The 27561-nt window shown below is 39.4% G+C and overlaps 1 protein-coding gene across 4 annotated transcripts in view; it reads left to right on the top strand.

Moving 5' to 3' along the window:
• Nucleotides 1-27561, top strand: part of DPF3 (double PHD fingers 3) — a 228601-nt gene that overhangs the window by 33410 nt on the left and 167630 nt on the right. The window lies entirely within an intron of this gene.

The raw sequence follows: 27561 nt of genomic DNA, 5'->3' as shown, positions 1-27561 counted from the left end.
CAGAGACATCTTCGGACAGCACTAGCTCTTCGGCTTTGAAATGGAGATGAGCACCACCCCCTAGAGTCGGGAACGGCTAGCACTTAGGTGCAAGGGGAACCTTTACTTTTACCTTAAAGAGAGCATGAATGCTGCCATATCTATATCTTGGAAACATTTCAAGGAGTTACTAATGAACAGACTTAGCATACATTACAAATAATACTCAATCAGAATTTCCTGTTTATTTTTTTTATTTTCACTTGGTAACAGAGGTCAATTCTCTGTAGTAGTCTAGGGCTAACCAGCTTATTGTCCTGTTCTTTAAATACTTTAAAGAACAATTAATGGCAGCAGCTGATAATTTTCATCTAGGCTAAACAGAACAAACGTGTGCATGTCTGTTCTTAAACAAAGTGAACACAGGAGTCATGGGATAGTCACAGGGAAGCATAGCTTTAGATTGCTGGTTATGTAGCTGAATTTCACTGAGTTCAGTTTTTTTCAGTGGAACTAAATTTATGAGGAGACATGGATAGCGATAGGTCTATCCATGTAGGATCAGGTCTAGGACTATCTAGACAATACTCTGTCTCCTATGAGAGGCGCACAAGTAAAACCACCTACTGCCAATCACCTCCACTCAACCAATTAGATCCCATAGATTAGGCCTCCTCCGAGTTCCATCAGCCGATCAGTGTCGACTGGCAACCACGCGGAGGAGAGCCTTCTCGGTGGCAGCTCCGACCCTATGGAACGAACTCCCCATGGAGATTCGTACCCTCACCACCCTCCAGACCTTCCGCATAGCCCTTAAAACCTGGCTGTCCCGACCGGCCTGGGGCTAAAGATCTCAACCCCACCTGAATTGTATGAATGTTGTGCTTTTAACGATGTATTGTCTTATGTGTTTAATCTGGTTTGTCCTCCCTTCCCTCTGAACTGTGAGCCGCCCTGAGTCCCCCCAGGGAAAAGGGCGGCATACAAATAAAGTACCTATACCTAAAAAAAAAAAAAAAAAAAAAAAAAAAAAAGTTCTGCCATTCACAGTGAGTTGTATTATGTTGGGGGTGTGTGCATGAAGGGAGGCTCAGCCATCTCACTGTACACATGTTGTACTCTGACAATAAATGTTTGAATTGAATTGTATCAAGGTAGCCCTTCCCTCCAGTCGCTGCTCCTGTGCATTTAACATGTAGAGGCAAACCGATCTCTTTCTGGTAGTAACATCCAGGCATCAAGGTTAGTTGCCACAGATAGACTTTCTCTCTAGGACAGTGATGGTGAACCCTTTTTGGCTCGCGTGCCAAAAGTGGAGGGAGGGCAGGGGGGATCATGCACGGGCATGCCACACCTATAATGCTGTGCGCACGACCCCAGCGTGCATGTACCCACGACCCCAATGCTCCCCACCATTTTTGGCATGCTTTTTTTGCTCTCCCCAGGCTCCAGCAGCTCTTTATAGCAGCCTGGGATGGGTAAAAACAGCTTCCCCCGCCCCCCTGGAGGCCCTCTGGAGGCTTCAGGAGCTTTAGGGAAGCCTCCTGAAGGCCCCTGAACGCTCCGGAGCACTAAAATCGGCCCTACGAGCAAACCGGACATTCGTTCCCAAACTTCCGGTTTGCCTGTAGGGCCAGCCGGTTTTTCGCGCTCCAGAGGCTTAGCATGCGCCCTCGCCAGCTGACAGGGCAACGCCTCACATGCCCTGACAAATGGCTCTGGTTGCCACCTGTGGCACGTGTGCCGTAGGTTCACCATCACGGCTCTAGGATTTGGTTCAATCCTCTTTTAATATCACTTAAACTAGAATGCAGGTGCCTTAGGCAACTACAGTCCTGTACAAACTTACACAAGAAGTCTATTTCTCAATAGAAATATTTAGGGCTGTTACCTTGACAGCCAGCCCAGCATATTGGTGCATTTTTGTGTCCCCTGGATTGTGCCCAGCATATGTTAAGAAGCTTTACACAGAGGAGTGCAACTGGTGTACATCCAGACCTTTGGAGATGCCTCCCTGGAATCTTAAAAGGATTACCAATTTTTATATTTAAGCTCCAAAACAGAAATGATTGAATATAGTTATAGAGAATAATCAGTTAATTGCATTTAATTTTAATTACATGTGAAACAAAGTTGTGTTTTGTCTTGGTCAAATTTCCTATTTGTTAGGATACAACATCAGATAGGCCCTGCCATCAAAAGGCAAAATGTGTTTCTTGCCCTTCCCATCAAACATTATATACTCCTGTAATCGCTGAAGGGCTGAAAAGTAGATTATTATGTGAAAATAGACATTGGGATTTGTTAATTGTGGATGAGCATAGCCTAAAAATATTAATCTAAACATCATACTAACAGCTTACAAAGAACTTTCTGTTATTGGGATACCATTTCTGGGGTTTGTTTTGTTTTTTGTTAATATTTTGGGTATCTGGAAATCTGGGGGAAAACGCCCTGCAGATTTAATGCCTGTATCAATACATAGAGAAGAAAATATACTGAGTTATTTTGGTATTTATCCATTCATTTTTTTTTTACTCAAAACCTACTCACTGGGTTAGCCTCTGAGTTAGTCTAATGATTTACTTTTGCGATCACCACTAAATGATATAAATCTTAGTTCCTTTCCAGAAATTGAGGATGGTTTTGTTTTTGAAGAGTACAATATTTCTTTCTTTCTTTTCTTGTCTTTGTGCATGCAAGCATCTCAGCCTCAGTGGTTGAGGCAGGGGCAAGTGATACATTGTTTGTAATGTGTGTCATTATGAGAAACCCACAATTTAGTACTTATGTCAAACATCAGAAAATAAGGGCATAAGGGGAGAGGGTTTTTCATGATGTCACCATGTGGATGTCATCATTTTTATACCATCTCAGTTAGCTGTGGTCTCAGCTGTCACTGCTTCTGATTTAGACTAAGCATACGTTTGTGCAAGATGTACCTGGAAAGACTGCCTCTTCTAAAAATTGATTGAATTTGGTCATTTAAAAAAATTATGTTGTCATTTGATTGTGAACAACTTTTAAACTTCTTAATCGGAAGGCATTTCAACAGAAAGTTGTTTGTGCTACTAGATGAATTTGATGTACACCCCTGTAATTTTAGTCTAGCCTAGACATGGATGAAATTGACAATATATTGTCAGTTTCCACTTCTTTCCCCCAGGAAATCAGTGCAAATACAAAAGACTTGTAACCAGACTGTGTATACACGTGTGACATTTTTGTTTCTTGTTCTTATTGCTTCAGAGTATGTGGAGGTAATTCTTATTGTGGGTAAATTCCAAACTGCTTTGGAGGGATTGGGAGTGGAAGTGGTAGCGGCATAGAAAAATCCAAAACAAAGAACTGGGCCAACAATTCAATCCTACACCTATTTTCTTGGAAAATAATGATGAGTTTGAGTAGAGTGTACTCCAACGTTAGCATGCACAGGGATTTCTGCTTATGGAATGTATCTGCCTATCTGCAATATGTTTAAAACCATGTGCAAAACCTACACCCAGCAGTTTCTTTTGTGAACTCATCCAAATGTGTGGCAGAGAATTTGGAGAATGCATGAGGTAGACGAGGGAAACTGCTTGGTAGAGCAAAACATAAGTGGACATTTAACACACTTTAAAGTTTGAGAGATACCAAAAGGATGGGCAGTTCAGAGATGCACATTGCACACCCAATGCACAGTTGAGTTTAACAGGTATGCAGCTTTCAGAGAAGGGCTATAACTTAAAGCAGGAGTCCCCAACCTCCAGTCCACAACTGGGCTGTACAAACAAGCGAAGCCCCATCCGCAGGATGCAGGCAGCACACAAAACCACATCCCCTCCAGTCTGTGGAAAAACCTTTCTCCATGGAACTGGTCCCTAGTGCTCAAAAGGTTGGGGTGATGGTGGTTGCTGACTTACAAGATATTAGTGGCTTCTTAGTGATTTAAGCAGCTCATTTAGCAGGCAACATATACAGCGTCTCTGAAAATTGTAATGATAATCAAGCTGTGTGAACCTGACCAAGCCTCCTCGTTGTAAAGTCCTATCTTAACAAAGTGTACAAGGCCACTGGCTTTTGCCTGCTCCTTCTGTCTTTCTCTCTGTTTTTCTATTCTTTCATTTCTCAAGCTCCAACAGCCAGTCCATCAAAGAATGTAGATCCTAGCATGATACAAATGAAAAGTCCACTATTTCTGAGAAAGAGATGTTATACTCTACATTATTTAGAGTATCCTTTATCGACTCAATTTAAAGTTTCAGTGACTTACGATGTCCCGTCTAACTGAGTCCCATCTGTGATATGTGAGCCACTGATTGGAAACCACTGAAATCATCTTATCTTGATTTATCTATCTCTGTGGTCCCCCACATCTCATTTATGCCACAATAAGTAAGCTGTGTCATGCAGCCCAGTACTATGCTTGATTACTCAGAACGAATCCTGTGCTCAGCGGAGCTTCCTCCGGGTCCCCAATAAGTGGGTTTAGGATGTGATGATGTTACCTAGTTTGGGTAATGAAATATCTGCAAGAAAAGAACCAAGCTCAGAGAACACCAATTATTTTTGAATTCTTCAGCAACCACATGCAGTCAGCCATTTTTCAGTTGCTTACTTATTAGTAGGAATGATTTAATTTTATTTATTTATTCATTTGAGTGTATTAGCTGCCCAATTCTATTGCACTCTGAAAATTCAACTTTATGGATGTTGTAATACCCTCTTGAACTTAAAACAGATATTTAGCCTGGTTTCATTTTTTTTCCTATGAGTGAAAAACTTAACAGGAGCAATCCAACAGCTTCTGATCACATTTCATAATTTGCTTGATGTCATTTCTGGAGCTACTGCAAGATTTCTATGTACATGTTTTTTAATTGTGCAGTAAACTGAATCTAACCCTTCTACAGTTCAAGAAAGCTTTTAGTTGAATGGCTCAGGAGACAGACTGATTGCCTGTTATGTTTTGTGGAGATGTCTCCAGAGAGAAGCATGTTAGATCCACATTAAATTGAGAGTAATATATGAGGGGCTATCACAGCAGGCACATGCTCAAAATTGCTTCAGATTCCTATAGAAATGATAGGAGAGGAAGCACAACCTGTTTCCACATCTGGAGCAGCCCCCTTTCCCTCTCACTTAGTCCCCCTTCCCCCAGTGACTTTCATTTTTTTAGTGTTATCTTGGAAAAAAATGCAGCTCACTAGCACATAATTCTCTTGTTGCATCTTTAAAAGTCTGTCTCTGAAGCCATTCTATAACAGTGTAGGATGATTTTAATTATCTGTCTCTCTCTCTTTAGTGTATGCTGTTGGTAATACACTGTAAATGCCTTTCTTTATCCCTCCACTCTTTTATTACTGTTGGTCTTTTATGATTCTTCACTTGTGTTGATTTTGATGGCACAAACTTGATTGGCTCCTTGAGATTCACACGTTTAGAGCTCTACAGCTCTCAATGGTAAATTGAAATAGTTGGAATAAAATAAATAAAGGTCATAAAGTATCAATTGATATACTAAAACAAAACAGTAGCATTAAAAAGGACTATTCCCCCCCCCCCCCCATGCCAGCGATGCCAACAAATAACATTGGTAAATATCTCAAGTTTCCGTTACTTGTCTCCAAGACAGCTGGGGAAAAAAGAACAAAGAAAGGAAGATTTTGTTAGTGTCCTTTTCAGATGCTCTTTTCCTTAGGGATTTTCCTTGTGGTGTTGTGACATTTTAAATGTGCATGAAAAAAGGGAATCAGTGAGCTAAACTGGTTATGGTTTTTTCGTCATAGGACTTTCCTCACATCCAGTTTCAGCTGCTCAGAGTCATCTTTCCCTTGCTAAGAAACTCTAATATCATTTATAGGTAGTCCTTGATGTACAATCATTCCTTTAATGACTGTTCAAAGTTACAGCGGCATTGAAAAAAGTGACTGATGATCAGTACTCATACCTATGAGTGTTGCAGCATCCCCACGGTCACACTTTGGGTGCTTGGCAACCAGCCTGAAGTCCTGGGATTGTCATTTGCAACCTTCCCTGGGTGCTTCCAACAAGCAAAGTCAACGGGGAAAGCCAGATTTGCTTAATGGCCTCTTGATTTACTTAACAGTTGTAGTGATTCCAGCAGTGGTGGGTTCCTACTGGTTTGGACAGGTTCGGCTGAACCAGTAGTGGTTCGGCGACCTGGGTCCCTGGAACCGGCAGCGACCCAGGCCTGCTACGCCCCCAAACCAGTTCCTCGGTCAGCACCATTGTTTTTCAGTTGCACGCGCACGAGCAAACCAGCAGTAGTGCCGGCAGGAATTCCAGAGGTGGGATTATATTGGTTCAGACCGGTTTGGGCGAACTGGTAGCCCCGACCATCAGCTGGGAATGAACTGGTTCGCTCTGACAATGAAGTGGGCCCATCTGTGCTTAGCTCACCTATATCTTATCAGCTGAGTTGTGCAGCAGAGTGGATTGCCGTGCCTCAGCTGTTTTCTTCCCCCGCAGTAATGCCGAAGGTACTTTTTCTCAAAACCGCGTCCGGTGCCTGTGCGATAAGGTGACCAGACATAACGCTTTTGGCGGGACACCCCCGCTTTTTGATGCATTTTCCCACGTCCCGCCCGCTTTTTTAAAAGGCACGCTTTTTTTGGCGCTGGCAGCTCCCGCCCATCAGCTGCTGGGCTGGCTCATCGTTCTGTTCTATGCTACCTACAAATTTAAGCCAGCCCAGCCTGCCGCTCACTGATTTGATTGGCTGGACTCCAGCCAATCAGTGAGCTGGCCAACCAGCTCACTGATTGGCTGGACTCCTTAGCTGAGGACGCAGAGGAGTCTCCATTTTATTTTGTCTTTCTTGTTGGGGTTGCAGCTGCGCTTACTGGTGGTGAGTAAAATTAATCATGTTTTGTAAAAAATTTTACTCGGGAGTAAATTTTACTTACTCCCGAGTAAAAATTTTACTTGGGAGTAAAAAGCGGCTGCCGGTCGTGCAGAGAACTTCCACGTGGTTCCATCCAGACTTGCCGCCCGTGCTGGCTGGGAACTCCGCAAAGCCAAAGGGGGAGAAGAAAGGGGGCTGTCTCCTCCTCCCAGCCCAGCAAACAGTCCTTTTTTCAGCTGTGCAGACAACTTCCACGTGGCTCTCACAGCCCGGCAGAAGCATTTTTTCGGGGGAGGGCTCTGCCTTAAGCAAGAATTGCATTAAAGACCAGAGCAACAGGTATTTCCTTATTTGCCTGGAGAGACAAATAATTCCTAGGGATACTTGCCATGTTCTTTCATCACCATGACGATCTTATTTTTTTGAGCTAAATGTATTTTTCCAGTTTGAATTGGGCATAATCTTTTTTTATTAATCCACTGTCAGGAAGAGGGATTATAATTTAAAACAGATGATTTCAGTGGCATCTTTTTTATTAATTTAAATTTCTTTCCGTTCTCCATACCCATCTTCTTGTATCAAATAATAGCTGTGGATTCATTGGTATTAAGTGTATATGTTTGAAGCAGTGCAGGAAATCTTGAAAACTTATGAATTTCTCTCCCCTCTGTGGCATTAGGCCTTAGTATCTGATTTGCTATATAACTTAGCAGTAGTTATTAGCACTCTTGGTGAATGATTCCCTTTTCTCAAATTATCTTGAACAATAGTTTGCAGTGTTTTCATATCTTGCACCCAGCTTTTTAAATTTATTATTAAATAATTTGTATTCTATCAGGGGCTTTCAGCAGTTTACAGCAACAAAAATGCCAAATAAAATTATATTATTATAAAATCATTGTAACAATTCCACAAAAACAATAAAAAGAAAATCCAGTGATAAAACCATATTAAATCCCAATGGCTCTAGAAGACAGAATAATTTGTACAGCCTTCCTGAATGGACAGCAGGTTAGGGCTCCCTGCTCTTGGGGGAGGTTTCCAAAGAATGGGCACCAGCTGAAACCTTCCTCCTGAGAAAGCCCTACCTTTGTCATGAATGGGATTACAGGGCCTCCCCAGAAGATATTTAAAGCTCTGGTAAGATAGCTTTGAGGGGGGTGGTCTTTAAATATTTGGACTTTAAGCTGATTTTGGAACATCTGTAAATTTGAAAGCACAAAAAATGCTATTGGCTTGTTTCCAGATGAGTCATTTACTGTAAGGAGTATAGGCTCAATGTATTTTAAAATAATATTTTATTTATTGTGCATATGATTTTTTTAAAATAGTGGTATTCTGTGTTGATTCTTTTTTTAAATTGTCTTAGACTATTTAAAAAAAGATTCTATCCAAAATAAATTGAAACAAGCCATTTTTAAAATTTCTATGCACAATACTTTGAAATGGACTCAGGATTCATGATTGACACTGAGTGAATTTGCACTTTTAATAATCAGGAAGATACAATGGCATTGAAAAAAGTGACTGATGACCATTTTTCACACTTAGCGACCATTTTCACACTTAGCGACCGTTGTGGCATCCTCATGGTTACGCGATCAAAATGTTGATGTTTGGCAACGGATTCGTATTTCTGATGATAGTTTGAAATGGTGACAGTATAAATTATTGCTGGTGTAATACTTAACAATGGTTTTTAAGGATTTCTTTTATTTATAGAATACCTTTTTTATTATTTTGGGGGGATTTTTACTTTTAAATTGTTTATAAAATGTATTTACTACAAGAAATGTTCCTTTTTGCAAATGTGATCTTTGCAAATCTTTGTGATGCAATATGTTCAGACCAGGTTTATGTGTCTCAAAGTGGCTGCTATTCTATGGGCAGGCCAGGTTGGTGCAAGGCTGCTTTGCCAGATTTGGTGTGTTTCACCCTCATTGAATTTTATATCGTATAAATAATGGAAGGAGGAAGGAAGAGAAAAAAGGAGGAAGGGAGTGAGTGAGGAAAGAAGAGGATGGAAGGAGGGAGGAAGGAAGGAAGAGAGGGAAAGAGCAGAAGACAGAGAAGGTGAAGGTAGATAAGCAAGAGGAATGAAGGAAGAAGTGAGGAGTCTCGAGGAGGGGGAAAACATTTAGTGACCAAAGTTACAATGGCATTGAAAAAAGTGACTGATGACCATTTTTCACACTTAGCGACCGTTGAGACCATTTTTCACATTTAGCGACCGTTGCGACCATTTTTCACACTTAGCGACCGTTGCAGCATCCTCATGGTCACGTGATCAAAATTTTGTTTGGCAACAGATTCGTATTTATGCTGGTTTCAGTGTCCTGGGGTGACCTTTTGACAAAAAAATTTTTTTTTAATCAAGCCCCCCCCCCCCCCCGGTCAAGGGTGTCCCTCTTTTCCAATCTGAAAATCTGGTCACCTTACTGTGCGAGCAAAGCGTGCGGTCACCTAACCTGTTGCTAAACCAGTAGGATCCCACTAGTGAGTGATACACTTAACAACCATGGCAAAAGGGGTCATAAAATGGGGCCCAACTCATTTAACAACCACTTTGTTTAGCAGCAGAAATTTTGGGCCCAATTGTGATTGTAAGTCGAGCACTATCACTTGCCCCTCATGAAGCATGATTCTATGGAAAACCAGTTTTTTATCAACACAAAATTTGCAAATCTGAATGACATTGCTCTACTTCCCAAATGCATATCCGTATCTCAATACAATTCAATAACAATGCAGTTGTTAATTATTACCAGGAGGATTAACCCCCCAAACAGACTTTTCCAGTGGTTCTTTTGAAGCTTAAAAGGACTCTTTTCCACAGATGTGAACATGACGCTCTGTTTCCACTCTGTCTTCTAAAATACCCCCTCCCCAGTCATCTGAAAATACAAGAACTAATAATTCTCTCCAGGTCTAGTGACACCTGGAGAAATATTCCCATAACAAACAAATCAGATTTTTCCCAGATGTTTCCATCCTTTAAATCAATCAGAAAGAATGTGGTTCACAGAAGACCTCAGATTGCTCATGGAGAAGTGATTTTAATCCTCCAATACCTTCCTGTCCAAGACAGGTTACAGGCATCTCTGTTGAAAGGAAGCCCATATAGTATTCTGGACAAAAAATGTATTTAAAACATACCTCTTATCAGATGTATTCAGGTAAGACTGCATACATCTATACTTCTAATGAACTGTTGATAATGTTATTTGCATTTATTAATTATATTTTAAAATTTTGCTAGTTTTTCTTGTGGTTTTCTTTTGTTTTGTGAAAATAAAGGAGGGAAAATAAAAGGAAAAAACTAAACATACTGTAAGTCTGTGCATATCTCTGCAGATGTAAACTCTACTGAAGTCAACCTGATTTATTCCCACGTAAGTAATATTGGGCACATAGCTTACAGCTTTAGGGTCACTTAGAGGCCTTCCTAATTTTAATTGTGTTTCAAAGCCTTCTAAAGTATTACTATCCACCAGTTTGTAAATTGTAATGTAACAGGATAGTTGCTAAACAATTGCAATAATATTAAATTAATTCTGAATTAAATGTAATCAATTTAAGTTTCCATTTATGCCTTTCTCATGATTCGATTCTTTTTTAAAAGGACGCGGTGGCTTAGCGGCTAAAACGCTGAGCTTGTCAATCAGAAAGGTGAGCAGTTTGGCAGTTCAAATCCCTAGCGTAACAGAGTGAGCTCCCATTACTTGTCCCAGCTTCTTCCAACCTAGCAGTTTGAAAGCATGTAAAAAATGCAAGTAGAAAAATAGGAAACAGCTTTGGTGGGAAGGTAACAGTGTTTTGTCCGCCCTTGGTGTTTAGTCATGCCGGCCACATGACCACGGAGACGTCTTTGGACAGCGCTGGCTCTTTGTCTTTGAAACTGAGACTTTTGACAGAAGGCTCCTGAGAGGGTTTTTTTTTTTTTTTTTTACTTTTGGTAAAAGAAAAAAGTTGCAGTGGATTGATCAGGAGGTTACATTCAGGTTTTGTGAGGAAATTATTTCTGGTAGAAATTCTCCTGGATAGGTATCAAATGTAGAAGGAGCTTTTTTAGAATCTTGAAATACAAAGTTTAATAGGGAATATAAAGGTGAATAAAGGGACCAGACCTATAAACAGACAGGCTTGTTTTCTCTTTGGTTCAACTGCATGAAACCTCTGGGTGAAGTCATCCACAGATTTTGGATGCCATATCATCAATATACTGATAATATCCGATTATGCCTGTTGACTCCAGGCCAACCAAATGAGATCGATGAAGTTTTGCTTTGGTGCTTGGAGGTTAGGTGAGCCTGGATAGAGAGGAACTGATTCCCACTCAATCCTACCAAGACCAAGTAGCTATGGGGATCACATGGATATTGGGAAAATTACATATCTAACCTTATACAGGGATGCAGTTTCAAATTGAAGAATGTGGAGCATTCTGGAAATCCTCCTCAAGAAGCAAGTGGCAACTGTGGTCAGCAAGGATTTTGCATGCCTCCATTTGGTTTGCCAGTTGTGTCCTTTCCTGGGCCAGGATGCCTTTCAGGTAATCCGTCATGCCTTAATGAACTTGGAACTCGACTTTTGCAATGTGCTCTGCATGGAGCTGCCTTTGAAGACCACTCTGAAACTTCGACTGGTCCAGAATGCAGCAGCACAATATGCTCATGTAACACCTCTCTTTTGCAAATTACATCAGTTACTAGTATGCTTCTGAATGTGATACAAAGTGTGAGATTATGACCTACATGGCATAGCTCCTAATTATCTGAAGAACTATTTACTTAGCTGGTATGAGCTGACAGGGTTGGCAGTGACAATTAAACAGTGTCATCTGTTGGAACCGAGAAGCATGCCTTCTCTGTAATAGTACCTGCTCCTACGCTGATAGTGTTCTGAAATTCTCCAAAAACCTGAATGTTCTCCAAGACACACACTACCCAAAGTCAGTTGGGAGTTAGATGGTACCTAAATTGAATACATTAAATGAAACTGAGCAAGGAAAGTCCGGGGAGAAATGGCCTTGGTCAAGGTGACCTTCTCCTCTACAGGTTGTTCATTCCAAGTGACTGATCAGTTCAATATTCCCCAACCTGTTGCCCCTGAGGTAGACTTTATTTGAATCCCCTTGTAGTATGCCTAACCATCAAGACCAGTGCATCTGGTGGGCACCAGGTTGAGGAAGATTACAGCATTTGTTTATGTTATTTTAGATAATGCTATCTTTCATTGAAATGGTGAATATTTAATGGAGGACTGTTGCCACTGTTGCTGAATATCCAAGTTGACTTAATTTAAGAAAAGCCTGTACTAAGTAAGGTGGGCCAGACAAATGAGTGGGGTAGATAACTTTGATTTGATTTACCTTTAAATTCATGTTAGATTAATTACAGTCTCTTTATCTATCTATCTATCTATCTATCTATCTATCTATCTATCTATCTATCTATCTATCTATCTATCTATCATCATCATCTATCTAATCTCCTGTGTAGGTAATAATTTTCCCCTTGTTCCACATAGAACATAAAATTCAGTGGCAACCTCCTATTCCACTCTTTTGCAAATCATCTTTGGTTATAAATAGTTTCAGGACTACACAGAGCAAAATAATACTTTATGAGTAAATTGTTTCTAGCTTCAATAACCTGCTCAATAGATGTGCTTATCGAAGTCAGGCATTGCTTAATGCAGCTGCTAACTCTTTGCCCATGGAGTAACTTTACAGGCATCCTGTATTAAAGGGCCCTGCAGTTCCCCCAGCAGTAGAACGGAGTTGTATGTATACCACTGCTTACATCTTGCTTGTACTATTTCTTTATATCTTAATGTGGTTTTTTTTACTATTTTTTTTAAACCTCATACTAAACAAAATAAAAATTGTTTACTGAAGAATAAACAAACCAACGTGAAGGACGAACATAATGCAGTAGAATAGCCAGAGCACAGAATTTTAAGATTGAGACAATACTAGCAAAATGTTGGCAAGATTTTTAAGTCTTGGGCTTCTCCTCTCCCCTGCCACTAAGTACATTAAATCTCTTAATTTAACCTATTCTTTTTGCTTAATTTCACTGTGAATACAATATATTCATGATACATAAATATAGCCCCTAAACATGGATAGGAATCGTGTTCTGTGCATGTAATAGTTTGGCAGCGTTCAATTTAACCCAACTGTCACTGATAATCTAACTCTGAAATCCTAAAGTTAGTTAGCGTTTTCTTATTCTGCTATATTTTTTTATACTGGGAAAAGAAAGGAAATGAGAGATTACATAATTGCTGCAGGATATCTGTTAACACTGTACAAATGGAAAGACGAAACACTGAAATGTAATGTCTTTGTCTCAAGTCTTGTGGCTCTTTCTCTAATTTTGCTGGCCTCTTTATGTGCTTGATATATGTGCACAAACAGGATGAGCTTTGTGGCACAGCTGCGGCTGCCATTTTGCTTTTTCTGACCACACCCTGTGGACACTCTGAAACACAATCAAGGAAAACTTTCTCTTACTTACTCTGCTGGATTCCATTCTTAGTTGCAGACTTCATATTATGTGGCTTCATATTATCACTGAAGCAAAGCCAACTTTACAGAAGGCAAAACTATTATAAAAAAATGTGTAGTACTCCTATTTTGAGGAAAAAACAGTGTCTGTCTCTGTGCATTTGTTGCTAGCAAGAATTTAGCTAAGCTATTAACAGGAAGGGACCCTCTGCCTCTCCCTTGGGGCCCCTCACTCATAGCACCTTGGGCAAGAAAAGGCTCACTAACCCATTTGTAATAGCTGGATGTTGAAATTGTACAGGAAGGATTATTAGTATGCAGCCTAAATGGATTCAGGGTTACGGTTGTAGAATTATTTGTCAGTTCCTTGCTCACCTAACAAAATACTAATATACTTTCATTTGTTCTGCAGTGTTGATGGAAACATAGAGTTTAGCAAGTGCAATGAAACAGAGGAAATGCACTTGATCCCCTATGTCATGCATAGTAATTTTACACGTTTAGCCCCATTTCTGAGACATTATCTGTTCAATTACAATAGTAATAGTATGAAGGAACTTTGAGACAGCGATGTGATGGAGCACAAGAATGGTAAAATAGGGAAGTTATCTTTCTAATTTATGGCTGTGTCTTGAATGTTTTACCATTCTGATCAGGGTTCATATTGCATCAGGTATAAATCCAGCATAAGGTGCCCAGATACATGTGAACACACATTTTAACCTTGCTCAGTTATGAAAATCAATATTTTCCTTTTCCCCTATATGTTCTTTAAAAATTTCTTTTTGTGTTCTTTCTACAGACCCAAGGGATGAATGATTAAGCACACTCAGAGATAAAGCCTTAAGACAGTGCTGTACACTATATTTTAAAAGAACAAAGGCAGCTTGTTTTTTCAGAGATGCTAACATTTAATACTTGTTCTTAATATAGGATAAGTTTTGTAGATTACACCAGGAACGGAAGTCATATTATGACAAACATAAACTCTCAATTTCTGCTGGAACTGTGCTTCTCTTTCTGTAGGGGTTTTCTTCATTAAAGAATTGATTCTTAATTCCGTTTCCCATTCTTCCAGATTTGGTTAAATTTGTATTTTTTCCCTTTGCAAACTGGTATTATGTACTCATGCCAACCATATGTTTGCTATCTCCCAAAAGGATAGTTATAATCATTCTGTTGCATGAAATGCACAGATTGCATTTCATAAGCACACAATGACAAGGAAAGGGCTGGAACTAAAACTGCTATTATGAGCATGTCTAGAGTGCCGCCAGAATGGAAAAACTGTGAATGGATAGAATTCTCTCATTCCAAAAGGACCTCATAGAGTTAAAACAAAGGTACCAAATTGGACATTAAATTTATCAGTAGCTTAGACTGTTAATCTAAAAAAGGCAAAAATTACATGTTTGATAAATCATAGCTTATGGTAGAATAAAATATAGGCTTACAAAATTGTTTTTATATGATGTAGATTAATAAGCCTATTAAATACCCTGTTTCCCTGTTTCCCCCAAATAAGACCTCCCCCCAAAATTAACCCTCATTGAAAATATTGCAACACAGCAGCAGCCACCCTTGCTGCTTCCTGCACCTCAAAAATAATAAGACCACCCTGAAAATTAAGCCAAGTGCTTATTCCAGGGGTCAAAAGAAAATAAAACCCTGTCTCATTTTCGGGGAAACATAATAGTATTCAAACATAATATCATTGTTTGTATCCATTTTCTGAAATTGACTAGAAGTAGATTCAGGACAATCAAAGTATTTCTATAATCCTTTTGGTAAATACATCTCTTAAGCACTGAAATAGGATTACAGTATATTATTTAGAATATCTCTCATCCATCCTATGAGGAAGGCTATTTAACTGTTTCCTTTAAAGGGTGAGAGAACAGATGAAAATGTTGTGCTAAGCATGGGTGCCCAATCTAAAGCTATTTAAATCCAGATCCTTTTAAGTAATTAAATAACAACAAATATCACTGCTTTTCTCAAATGATTTCTTTAACTTTTGTGCTGTCTTATACTAATTCCATGATATGTGGGGGCACTGTTTGTGATTAACCTAAGACGTGAGCAGGGGATCTTTGTTCACAGCTGTTATTTTGAAATATTCTGGTTTTCTTGCTACTATTTCAGGCACAAAAGTGCAGACCAGACAGGCGTGAATGCTAACCTTCTGTTGCCAAGACAGCCTTAGATGTCCTCCTCCTCCTCCTCCTCCTCCTCCTCCTCCTCCTCCTCCTCCCCCCCCTCCTCCTCCTCTGTTTTTGTCCTCCACCCACAAGTTTTCTGTCCCTTGTTGTTTACAGGAGCTTCTGTATACTTTTGATTTTACAATTTATATGGTGGGAGGAAGACCTGATACATGATTCCTATTGGCTTTCTGATCACATTGACCTAGGAAAACCCTTCCAAAGTTCTCATCTTAGGCAAAATTTTGCCAAATTAGTGCAATGTACTCCCAATGAAACCATGCCAGAAAAGCTTATCAAGTCTCATTATAATGTTTTACTGCTTCAGATTTAGGAGCCTAGAATGATTGTTTAGATCTGTGCAAAATTATGATGACGCCTTTGTGAGACAGCAAAATGGCATTACAGAATATGTTCTTGCGCTGAAATCATGGGCAGAATTTTGAAAGAGTTAGATTTGAGATTTCATATGTCATATTTTTCCAGCTCCTCTCAGCTATTCCGAAGTCAGTCTTCCCCATGATGATTTCCTGATACCTTAAAAAGCCTTGATGTTTTGGACTGCTGGAACTACAGATCCAGTCCCTCTGGAACAAAAGTCTGTTCTAGATTATCATGGCTCTTTCTTGGTTAATTACACATTATTATGGCTTTTTTTAAAAAAAAATAATCTATCCACAATCCAAGTACCTCTCTTTTTGGTCCAGGTATTCAACAGGTTAACTTTCCATCTGGCCACTGTAGCCCTTAGACTGTACTATATGGGTTAGGGTATAGGGGATTGGTACATTCCCCTCTCTGTCTTAGTGGATTAAGTTGCATCAGATTCAATTTTTCCTTCTTGAAATCTGTGGGCTCATTTGGATTTGAGTCAGCTTGCTCCTTTTGTATTTCTGGTCTTCCGTTTCAAAGCTTGATTGGCATTTTCTGTTGTTATTTGTGGTGTGTTTTACTGTCTCTCTCTCAAAACTGTGATAACCTCCACTCTAGAGCACTGCTGGTTTATTACATTAGACCCATCACTTTTTGGTCAATTTGAGTTTGTAGTATGTTTTGTCATTTTTATTTATTTATTAGCATAGATGCTATACTGGCATATAGCTGTACAATGCCTGCATGCCAATGCCTTTGTGGCAGTTTGAAGTGGGGGGGCTGTGCTCCTTTTTACATGACAAGATTGTTTTCAAGCAATCTTTACATATCTCACTAACCAATATGGTGCAATAACATTCCCCTAATTGGACTGCCAGCTGCTACCAATGGTATGTGATTTTATGGGAAGTCAAAGTATCTGATTAAGGTATCAGAAGCTTGTCTTGTTGTTATGTTACCTTTCTAGTTAAAAAGAGATCCTGAGTTCTTCTTCTCCTAATTGGCAGCATAAAAGGCCAGACAGAGAAAACAGTGGAGTTGAAACCATTTTATCCGCTGTCTACGCAATTTCATGATGTGATTAGTGAGGATTCAAGCATCTATCATGAACTCTATAATAAAATATTGTGGGAAATATTTTTCTTTCTTAATTTTGCCTCCTAGTCTACTACTATTATTAGCAGTACTCCTAATAGCACTCCTTCTCAATTCCCTTATTGGGGAAATGCTTTGTAGCTCTTAATTTCATCGCATATTATTAAAAGGAAGACAAATTAATGTGCCTTATAAACAAAGGAGTAGAGAAAATCTTTCTTGGTTAAGCCAGTAACCATGCTAGAAAAGTTGCTGGGAAGTCCAAATATCTGAGGAGTGCTAAGATGCTGATCCTTGAATTATGAATATTACCATCATGAAATATGATAACTTATTTCTGAACAATGCAATGCATATATTAAATTGGAGCTAATGTCTTCTGGCCGACAGCTTTCTCTGCTTGTGATCTGAGTCTGGCACAGTAAATTAAAAGTGCAGGAGTCCTGCAACCTGGTGGACTTTGAAGTGTTTGTTAGCTTGCCCAAAGCAAAACCATTTTCCTGGCAAGGCAGAATAAACCCTATTCCATCAAAACAGGATTAAATCTCTTCCCACTCTTTTCCAACCTACCCTGGAGTCTTTAAAACTCAGGCTGTGTTAACACAGCAACCAAGAATGCTGCTGACACCTACTAGAATGCAACACTCGCAATGTAATCCTTGCCTGCCCTAAGAACGTACATATGTTGGCGCAGGATCATTTGGGGAGTGGAGCTATGGAAGCAATCACAATACACTGCAACTACGTGTTTCCCTTTACAAGTGTAGCTGTGGATACGTCTTCAGAAATAGTATATACTTGACAGGAGAGATAAACTGAAAGATAGCAATAGCAGTTAGACTTATATACCGCTTCATAGGGCTTTCAGCCCTCTCTAAGCGGTTTACAGAGTCAGCATATTGCCCCCAACAACAATCCGGGTCCTCATTTCACCCACCTCGGAAGGATGGAATGAATGTTTGAATGTTTGAATGTTTATTTCATTTGTATGCCGCCCTTTTCCCCCGAAGGGGGACTCAGGGCGGCTCACAACTCAAACCAGGGAAGGGGGATACAGACAGGCTGAGTCAACCTTGAGCCGGTGAGATTAGAACCGCTGAACTGCAGATAACAGTCAGCTGAAGTGGCCTGCAGTACTGCACCCTAACCACTGCGCCACCTCGGCTCATGGAATCAGAAGTTAGGATCAGAAGTTAGGATGAAAGGATGTGAAAAATGCACAATGTAGTTGTCCCACAGGTACTTTTTCAAGAGGCCACTGGACTTTCTTGTTTTTTCTTTGAAGTTCTTTCGCTTCTCATCCAAGAAGCTTCAGCTTCTTGGATGAGAAACAAAGCTCTTCAAAGAAAAAGCAAGAAAATCCAGTGGCCTCTTGAAAAAGCACCTGTGGGACAACTATGACCTGGATGACTGAGAATCTCCATAGATGCACAGTATAGTTGTTCAGCTGAACGCATAGCAGTCAGGATCTACTATAAATTTTGAAAAGGGTCACATTCTCTTTGGACTTTCCCCCTTTTGCCAAATTCTGTGGCCACTCATTATGCAGCTGCTCACTATAGACCCTTCTGAGGAAGACAAAGCTTTTAAACTAAATAAAGATCTGATCCATTGACCTGACACCTAAGAGAGGAAAGGTGGATGACACAATCCCTTTGGTTTATCAGTGGACACTTGGCACCTCTGTAAGAAGATCCCTTTTGCAGGGCTGTTCCTGCTTCTCAGAGGGGAAAAAAGATTCACCATAATGACAATTTTAGTTGTAAAATGGTGAAAAGAAAAGGAAAAGGAAAAGAAAAGAGAAGGAAAAGAGAAGGAAAAGAAAAGGCAAGCCATTAAAATGTTAAGGATCTTTAAGATGTACTTTAAAATTTCTTGGATGTGTTTTCTGGAAGTTAGATTCCTGTGGGTAGATGTACCGTATATACTCGAGTATAGGCCGACCCGAATATAAGCCGAGGCACCTAATTTTACCACAAAAAACTGGAAAAGTTATTGACTCGAGTATAAGCCTAGGGTGGGAAATGCAGCAGCTACCGGTAAATTTCAAAAATAAAAATAGATACCAATAATGTTTTTGAATATTTATTTCAAAGAAAAACAGTAAACTAGCGGTGTATTTAATGAAATACTTCACTCACCTCATGATGCTGATGTCCCGCTGTGATGATGATGTCCCGTGCAGCCGCGGGAGCGATGTCCCGCCTCCTATGACACACGGCACAGTGATTCCTATCATTGGATCACTGTACCAGAGGAGGTGGGACATCACTATGTGGCTGCTTGCCATAACAAGGAGGAGGTGGGACATCGTTGCAGAGCGGCAGGAGGGGGAGGAAGGGGAATCGTAAGACAGCCCTGCATTACATTAGAACGTGAGGAGGGGGGATGGTGCGGTGCGCGCTGCGCGGCAAACTGACACAGAGGGAGGGGAAACTCACAGGGGCACTGGGCCATTCACGAGTGTCACCCAGCGGCATGGCCCCGCCCCTTTTTCTCCTCCATTTCGGGCAAATTTTTCACTGACTCGAGTATAAGCCGAGGCGGCTTTTTTCAGCCCAAAAAGTGGGCTGAAAAACTAGGCTTATACTCGAGTATATACAGTAGTTTATTTAAACTAAAGCCAAGCAATAAATAACTTCTAGAAGAACTTATAGTTATATGATTTAAGACATTCTCCCAACCTAGGTTCTTGCCATACACATCATCTAAAACTCCCAGAAGCCAAAGGCAGCAGGGAAGTGGTGGTTGACTATATAATTTTTTTTTTAAAAAAAATGCTTGCATTTTTAAAAACACATTTTTCTCAGAGTGGCTTTTGACTCCACTGGAAAGCACCATATTGGAAAAAAATATTTTAGAGGAAGTAGATTCAGGATAAACATCAGGAAGAACTTCCTGACTGTATGCGCTGTCAGCCAGTGAAATAGATTGATGTGAGAGTTCTCTTCTGCAGGAAGAGTTGATGGTCATCTCTTAGAGAGGGATCCTGCAACAAGCAGGGACTTGGACTAGAGGATTTCCAACTCTATGATTCTATAATTCTATGAGTAAGGAAATGCAAATATCTACTCAACAACTGACATTGCTAAATAATTTGCATGGCTCTTCTATTGAAAAGGCTGATTTTGTACAGATTTAGGGCCTTGGCTGATCCACCAGCCATTATGAACTGAAGCCCAATTAAATTGTTTCCTTTAAGGATCTGAATTTTGTTGAAGATTGTACCCAGAAATTCAAGATACACTTATTTAGGAATTTGCTCCCTTAAGCTTCATTCTACTGTTTTCTGAAGTGTACCCGAAATAAAATCATAACATGTTTGTGCAAAGTATGTGACTGCACAACTTTGGTAGGTACATCACTATCTTACTTCATAATGATGAATTAATTCTATAAACTGCTGGTACAGGTAGATACACCTGTTGTGAACTTGTATCTTCAGTAGCCAACCTAAAGTTTTTCCCAGGAAAAAGCAAATGATGTGTGTGTGTATGTATTGTGTGTGTGTGTGTGTGTGTAATTAATGTCAAAATTGATTTTAACCAATAAAAGTTTGCTTGGGTACTAAGGTTTAGACATGAGTTAGTATTTTACTTATTATTTATTTAATAATATTTTATTTATTTATTTAACAAAACTTGATCATAAAACTCAGAACAGTATATCTTGTACACATACAATCACAGATCTAGACACCCACCTGTATGCATAAATATTTAAAACAATTGCTAAAAACAAATGCTTTGTATTTGGTAAAAACCTGACAGCAGAAATATTTAAAAGTTGCTGTGTAAAATATGAACACACTACTGTCATAAAGGGCCTGGGAGAATAAAACCAACTTGGTGTTGAAAAGACAAAGAAGATACCTGGCATATCTCACTGCTTTGGAGGCTATACCCAAGAAGGCACCTATAATAAAATTGATGAATTTAAACAATAGACATAGGCAGTTGCGGATTAAGGCTCACTGGTGCCCTAAGCACTGACAAATCTTAGTGTCCCTCTCCTTCGTATATACGGTACAAATCTTCATTGTTTTTTTTTCCTTTCTCAACTTTGTAGTGCCCCCTTTGGGCCTGGTGCCCTAAGCACGTGCTTAGTCTGCTTAATGGTTAATACACCACTGCACATAGGGTTTAGTTAAGGGAAAGAAAGCTTTGTGGATTGGTTGGGAGTTTCTTTGTTGTTAATTACTGTGGTTTTCAGGCCTCCTCCCCCCCCCCCCCGGCAGAAATGGGGTTAGAGGGAGTTTAGACAGGATGTTGAAGCAATCCTCTTCCTTGACTCTGCTGTTTTGCTTGGCTCTGCTTCTGGGTCAATTTGACACCCGAAAAAAACTGAGAAAGCACAACATGTTTCCGCTGCATTTCCCCTCTATTCTTCTCTTCCTGCTTGCTTAGAAGATCAGTTGAATGGGAAGGTAGGCCGATACCTGGGCTGGAATATTCCATGTGACTGCTAAATGCCAGCAAAGAGACATACTGGATAGAAAACCCCTGTATCTCTCCATTTCTGGAGGTCTGCACCCCAAATATGCTAGACCTAGTTGAGGGGGAGAAGCAATAAAGCAGGTTATAGGTCCCCTATGGGGGAATGAATGTTAAGTTAAAGGATGTGCTAGTCGTTCCTGACTCTAGGGGGCAGTGTCATCTCCATTTCAAAGCCTAAGAGCCAGTGGTGTCCGAAGACGTCTCCGTGGTCATGTGGCCAGCATGACTAAATGCTGAAGGTGCATGAAACACTGTTACATTCCCACCAGAGGTGGTTCCTATTTTTTCTACTTGCATTTTTACATGCTTTCGAACTGCTAGGTTGGCAAAAGCTGGGGCAAGTAATGGGAGCTCACTCTGTTACGTGATACTAGGGTTTCGAACTGTCAACCTTTCTGATCGGCAAGCTCAGTGTTTTAGCCACTGAGCCACCATTGAATGAATGAATGTTAGCTGATGTCTAAGAAGACCAATCTTAGTTCCTGGCTTAGTAAACTCTTAAATTGCTCCAGTTCAGTTGATGAAAGAGTGCATAGAAGACTCTTGTAATAATTCAACCTGACCTCTTTCATCGTAACACCCACAAACCTTTGGCTCACCATGTTCTTGTCACAAGTGGCTTTGTCTTTGTATTATAGGGATAGTCAAAGATAACTCACAAAATTACTATGCAGGCATGCCTGGATTTAGAGATGCCAGTTTACCATGTGGAGACCATGTTTATGTTTTTAAATTCTTCAGTGTGATGGATGTTGCAAGGAATAGTACAATACCATCATTTCATGTCTTAGCTCCTCAGCCGAGGGGTTTCATGAGCAGGACTCCAGATATCCTTTGATCCATTTTCAGGGGTGGGGGGTGGAGAGTGAACTAGAGAAATCCCACTGTGAAATGTTTCTACTGAAAGAATAAATTCCAACCATTTGTGTGTGCTGAATATCAACAAAAAGAACATAGGATTCCCTACCTCCATGCTACCATTTTCATATCTTTCGTATCCAGGATTGAAAACATAGTAGTGGTTTCAGAATCAAGTTCCTTGTTGCTCAGTTTTAGGGTTTAATAACCAACAGCAGGCCACAAATGTAGAGTGAGAAATGTTGCTTAGACCAAAAATCCTGAATGCACTGTCTAGTAAAATAAAAAATAAAAAAAATCTAAGGAATCTTTAAGGGGTTGCAAAGAAAATTGACCAATTTTTGAGCAAAATGCTAAAATAATAATCCTCTTCTTTGTTGTCAAAACTGAAGGGGAAAGGTACTGGAAGAACTCCTACTTTTTTTCAGAAATAGTTACTAAAATGCTTGGATTGTATGACAATGAATAATATTAAAAGAAGTCTGTGCGGGTGCAGATGCATAATTATCAGTGTAGCAAGTGGAATATTGCTTAATTGAACATTTGAACATATTCTGTAGCCATGTAATTTTCTATGTAGTACCTATAAGTTGCAGTGTGTAGCTGACTGTCTGATTTTGAGAAGCTCCTCAGTTTTGGACCTGGTTAGTATTTGGTCGGAAGGAGTGATGGGATTCAACCAGTTCACACTATTTTGGGAGAACTGGTTGTTAACTTTCTGAGCAGTTTGGTGAACTGGTTGTTGGAATAAATCATTAGGGCAGAGAACTGGTTGTTAAATTATTTGAATCCCACCACTGGATTGGAGGCTGCAAGATAATTCTAGAGCAGTAAGCTAATTTAGGAAATTGTAAACATTTTCAGAATAAGACAATGACAACCATCAAATACAAATAAAACTCAAAGAAAGAAAAATAGAGTACTAGGAAAGGAAAAAAATAAAAAGAAGGTAAGATAATTTTTTTTAAAAATATAAAGAAATTACTTCTGATCTTCATCACAACTATTCTTCACTCCTAGAAGATTACAATCCATACTTCGTTGATTTTTAAACTTGGTGTCAACAAAAAGTCCATAAAGGACTGCAAGAATTTTATAGAAGCATATTTTAACCTTGATCAAACAACCCAACTTTGTATTTTTCCCTGTTACATCTAAAATCTTGATCCTTAATCCATTCAGATGTTGCAGTAAGATTTTTAGTTTCTTTTCAATTTTTCTTTCCCCTTCTTTGAAGTGTTAGTTAATCTCTTCTGTAATGCCAATAAAAAGTCATTATATGGGTCATTCTCTTGATTTATCAATTGTATTTCCAAGGAAACTATATGAACCTGATCATAGGAGCAGCAGGTGCCAAACTGTACTTCAGGAAGTCATTACATAAGCTTGAAGTGTAGTATATTTGAATAGTAATCATGATATAACTATTTTGCTTTTCTTTTTTTTAATGCATGCTCAACAAATGCTTAGCTTGAAATTGGTGCCAACCTTTACTCTCTTAGTATACTGTACTAACACAAAATTTGCATGCTATAAGCAGTAACATTTATAATTGTCTTGGACTAAATTTATATACGGTTAGAGAGACCAACTAATATATTCACTTTGTTATAACCCTTTTACTGGCTATTTTCTATTCCATAATCTAGAATTGCCCAGATCTATGAATTTATTTTTCTCAAGTTCACAAGTGTCTTAATGTCACTTAGAAATTTCACTGGCTGAAGACTATATTAGGAAATAATTCTTGTTGATATATCAAAAATTACTTTTAAAAAATTTAAACTTTAATCTTAGACTGTCTACTGTCACCTCACCCCATTCCTAAGAGGTCTTTAAAGGGCGCGCATAAGCACACCAGCGTGCCTACTGTCCCTGTCCTAATATTCCCTTGTATTCGTATTCATTTCATGTATTCATAATCATGTTTACATTTATATCTGTTATCTAATTCATGCTTGATGAAATAAATAAATAAATAAATAAATAAAATAAGTATTATAGTTGGAATTATTTCTGAATATACATGCATAAGATTTTGCTGTAAACATCTTATGCAAACTGTTTTTTTTTTGTCTATGCCATCTAACTTTGGCCTTTCTCTTCCATCCCATTGTTCACAAATTCTAAGCACATTGTGAAAATACAACTGAACAAATGGTCCATGAATCGGTGAGATGGTATGGAAGCTAAAGGATATATCGAGATTAATCTTCAGATGTACTGCTTAACAATTGCCATGGCTTCTTCCAATGTAACTTCTGAACATCCCTGTGCTCGTATATCTACCATTCTCCAAAGTTCCCAGGGGAAAGGGAATGGTTATTAAATCAGCACATCTGTAATGCAGAAACATCCTGAACAGAACAAAGATCAGAAACAGATGTTTTAGGTAAGTACGTATATAGATCAGACAAACCAGCCGAAATCCAGACTAAGCCACATTTTAATCCATCTTTCAGTAGCCTCCAGATGTGTTGGGAGTACAGTTCTTAGAATTCATTAATCAAGCTGCTTGGAATTCTGGAAACTATAATCCTAATACACCTGGAGAACACTGCTTTGGGAAAAACTGTTAATCTCTCTCATTCATTCAGTCATTCATTTTCTATAGCCACCCTTCTCAACCAATGACCATGGGCGCTTTATAAGTCTAAAACTATAGAAACAAAAAAAATATCCAAAATAAATACATATAGCAGCTGAGATAATTAACAGCAAAGCCCAAAGTGGAGCCCGTAGCACATTCAGAGCCCCAGGGTCAGTACACAGACAGGTTTTTAAAGTCTAATGAAATGCCAGCAAGGTTGGGAACATTGTTGTGTAATGGTAATTAATTTATGGGACCAATTTCAATGAGACTAAGATAAATTTAAAGTAATCTGGATTTCAATGGTTGTATTTATTAATTTGTTTAGTGGTTCCATATGTACTCAACTTTCCTATTTGTAGAATACTCAACGACAAGAAAGCAAACACATTCTAGTAAAACAAGTAAATCAATTAAGGCAATGGGAAAAAAAACAAAATTTAGCAATACAAAGTACATTTACTGTAGTCTCATTTTTGAGCACTTTGAAAACCAGTTGGGTTATTTGACTATTCTAAGCAACTTCTCCTTTTTAATTTGCAATCAGAGACCTTTTCTGTTCTTCTTTGCCACTTTTAAGGGTTGTTTCCTGCTTCAGTCTGATAGAAAAAAATTTCCTTGGCCACTTATTCAACAGCTCTGAGTTCCCCATTAAAGAAGTAACCGGGAAAATTTAAACTGGTTGACCTGTGGTGAAAATGAAAGGGGAAATCTCTAAACATTCCATCACTCATGATGAAATTCTTGCTATTGCAAGTGTCTCCAACACTTATTTGTGCTACGAGAGTTTTCTAGAGTTTCCTTATTGTGAAAGCGAGGAGGGCGGACTAATGAAGATAACTAGATACAATCCGCAGTTGGTTTGACTATTAACAGGAGAATGAATGAAGCTCACAGAGGATGAGAATGAAAAAGAAGCACCTCTAATTTCATCCTCACAAGCTTGGTAGGCAAGAAAGGACAACCCTGCATTAAATGCAGAAGAATAAACAAAATGGTGCATAGGCAGAAAACTGGACCAAGAAAGAAATGAACATAGCAGCAACTGGAGCTTACAGTCAAGAGGAGATCTTTATAGCATTTTCTTGGTCCTTCCACTCTATCATTATGAGGTATATGACATAGGTTCACTTTCTAAAGATTCAAGTATTTGTGTTGTGTTAGGCGGGGTAAGATGGGCAGGGCGGGGCCAGCCAGGGGTGGGATTCAACCAGTTCACACTACTTTGGGAGAACCGGTTGTTAACTTTCTAAGTAGTTTGGTGAACTGGTTGTTGGAAGAAATCATTAGGGCAGAGAACCAATTGTTAAATTATTTGAATCCCACCATAGCACCCCGCCCCTCCCACCTCACCCTGCCCCTCCCAGGAGTCTCCACATAGCCGTTTGGGATGTCAGGTAAGTACAGGACCCATACGGAGGCTTGGGGAGGGTGAAAAATGGGCCTCCTGGAAGTCCAGAAATGGGCCCCTTTCTGGCCTCCAGAGGGCCACTGGAGCTTGGGGAGGCCGTTTTTGCCCTCCTGGAGTCTCGAGGAAAGTCTCTAGAGCCCGGGAAGGGCATAAACGCTCCCCCCACCATGGTACAGGAGGCCAACTAGGCCACGCCCACCATGGCTATGCCCACCCAGCAACTGGACAGAGAACCCATTGCTAAAATTTTTGAAGCCAACATTGCAATGCTTCACATATGGAAGAATGAATCTCTCTAAGATCTGAATATTCAAAAGACATCCTTAGAAACAATTAAAATTATTGGATTACCCTTACTAATATACAATAGTTGAGGAGAGAAAGAGTAGCTCCTGCATTGGACAGGCAAACTTCAGAGTTATTCTTACCTTCCTTTCCATTTAGGATCAAAGCGTTACAAAGTGTCAAAATTATCATCCAATGAATACTCATTTATTAAACTTTATATAGCACCAGCTGTCAAGGTTAGTTAAGGATGTCCTGACATGCTCATATAAACGTCTTATCTGGCCACTGGATAGGTAGCACTTCCTTGGCAATTCTTTTCTAAAAATAGGTTTATTGTAGTGTAATATTTGGAAGTAAGCATTTGCCAAGGATATTCTGAAAGAGAGATATTTCAGATCACTGTAAGTTAAATTTCCTGGTGCTATTTGCTGCATATAGGTGCTTCTTCGGTTGTGCTACCAGGAATTGTCTTCAGTCAGCAACTTCCTATTTCACGAAGGCCACGTCTATACTGTGAAAATATTCTCAAATTGTAGTAAATGTTACTTCTCCTGTCATCAGATTGTTCCCTTTCCCCATTTCCACCTACAATTTCTTAGTCTATAACCTTCCTTTTTCCATGGCAGTGTTATATAGGTAAGTCCTCAACTTACAACAGTTCATTTAGTGATTATCCAAAGTTACAATGGCACTGAAAAAAGTGACATGATCATTTTTCATACTTAGGACTATTGTAGCTTCCCCATGGTCATTTTAAAAGTCAGATACTTGACAACTGGTTCATATTTATGATAGTTGCAGTGTCCTTGGGTCATGTGATCAGCTTTTGTGACTTTGTGACAAGCAAAGTCAATGGGAAGCCAGATTCACTTAGCAACCATATTGCTAACAACGAAAAATTTGGGCT

The sequence above is a fragment of the Thamnophis elegans genome, chromosome 1, assembly GCF_009769535.1.
Source record: "Thamnophis elegans isolate rThaEle1 chromosome 1, rThaEle1.pri, whole genome shotgun sequence".
Taxonomy (NCBI): domain Eukaryota; kingdom Metazoa; phylum Chordata; class Lepidosauria; order Squamata; family Colubridae; genus Thamnophis; species Thamnophis elegans.
Note: the sequence above shows the minus strand (reverse complement) of the source record. Positions and strands in the feature narration are given on the sequence as shown.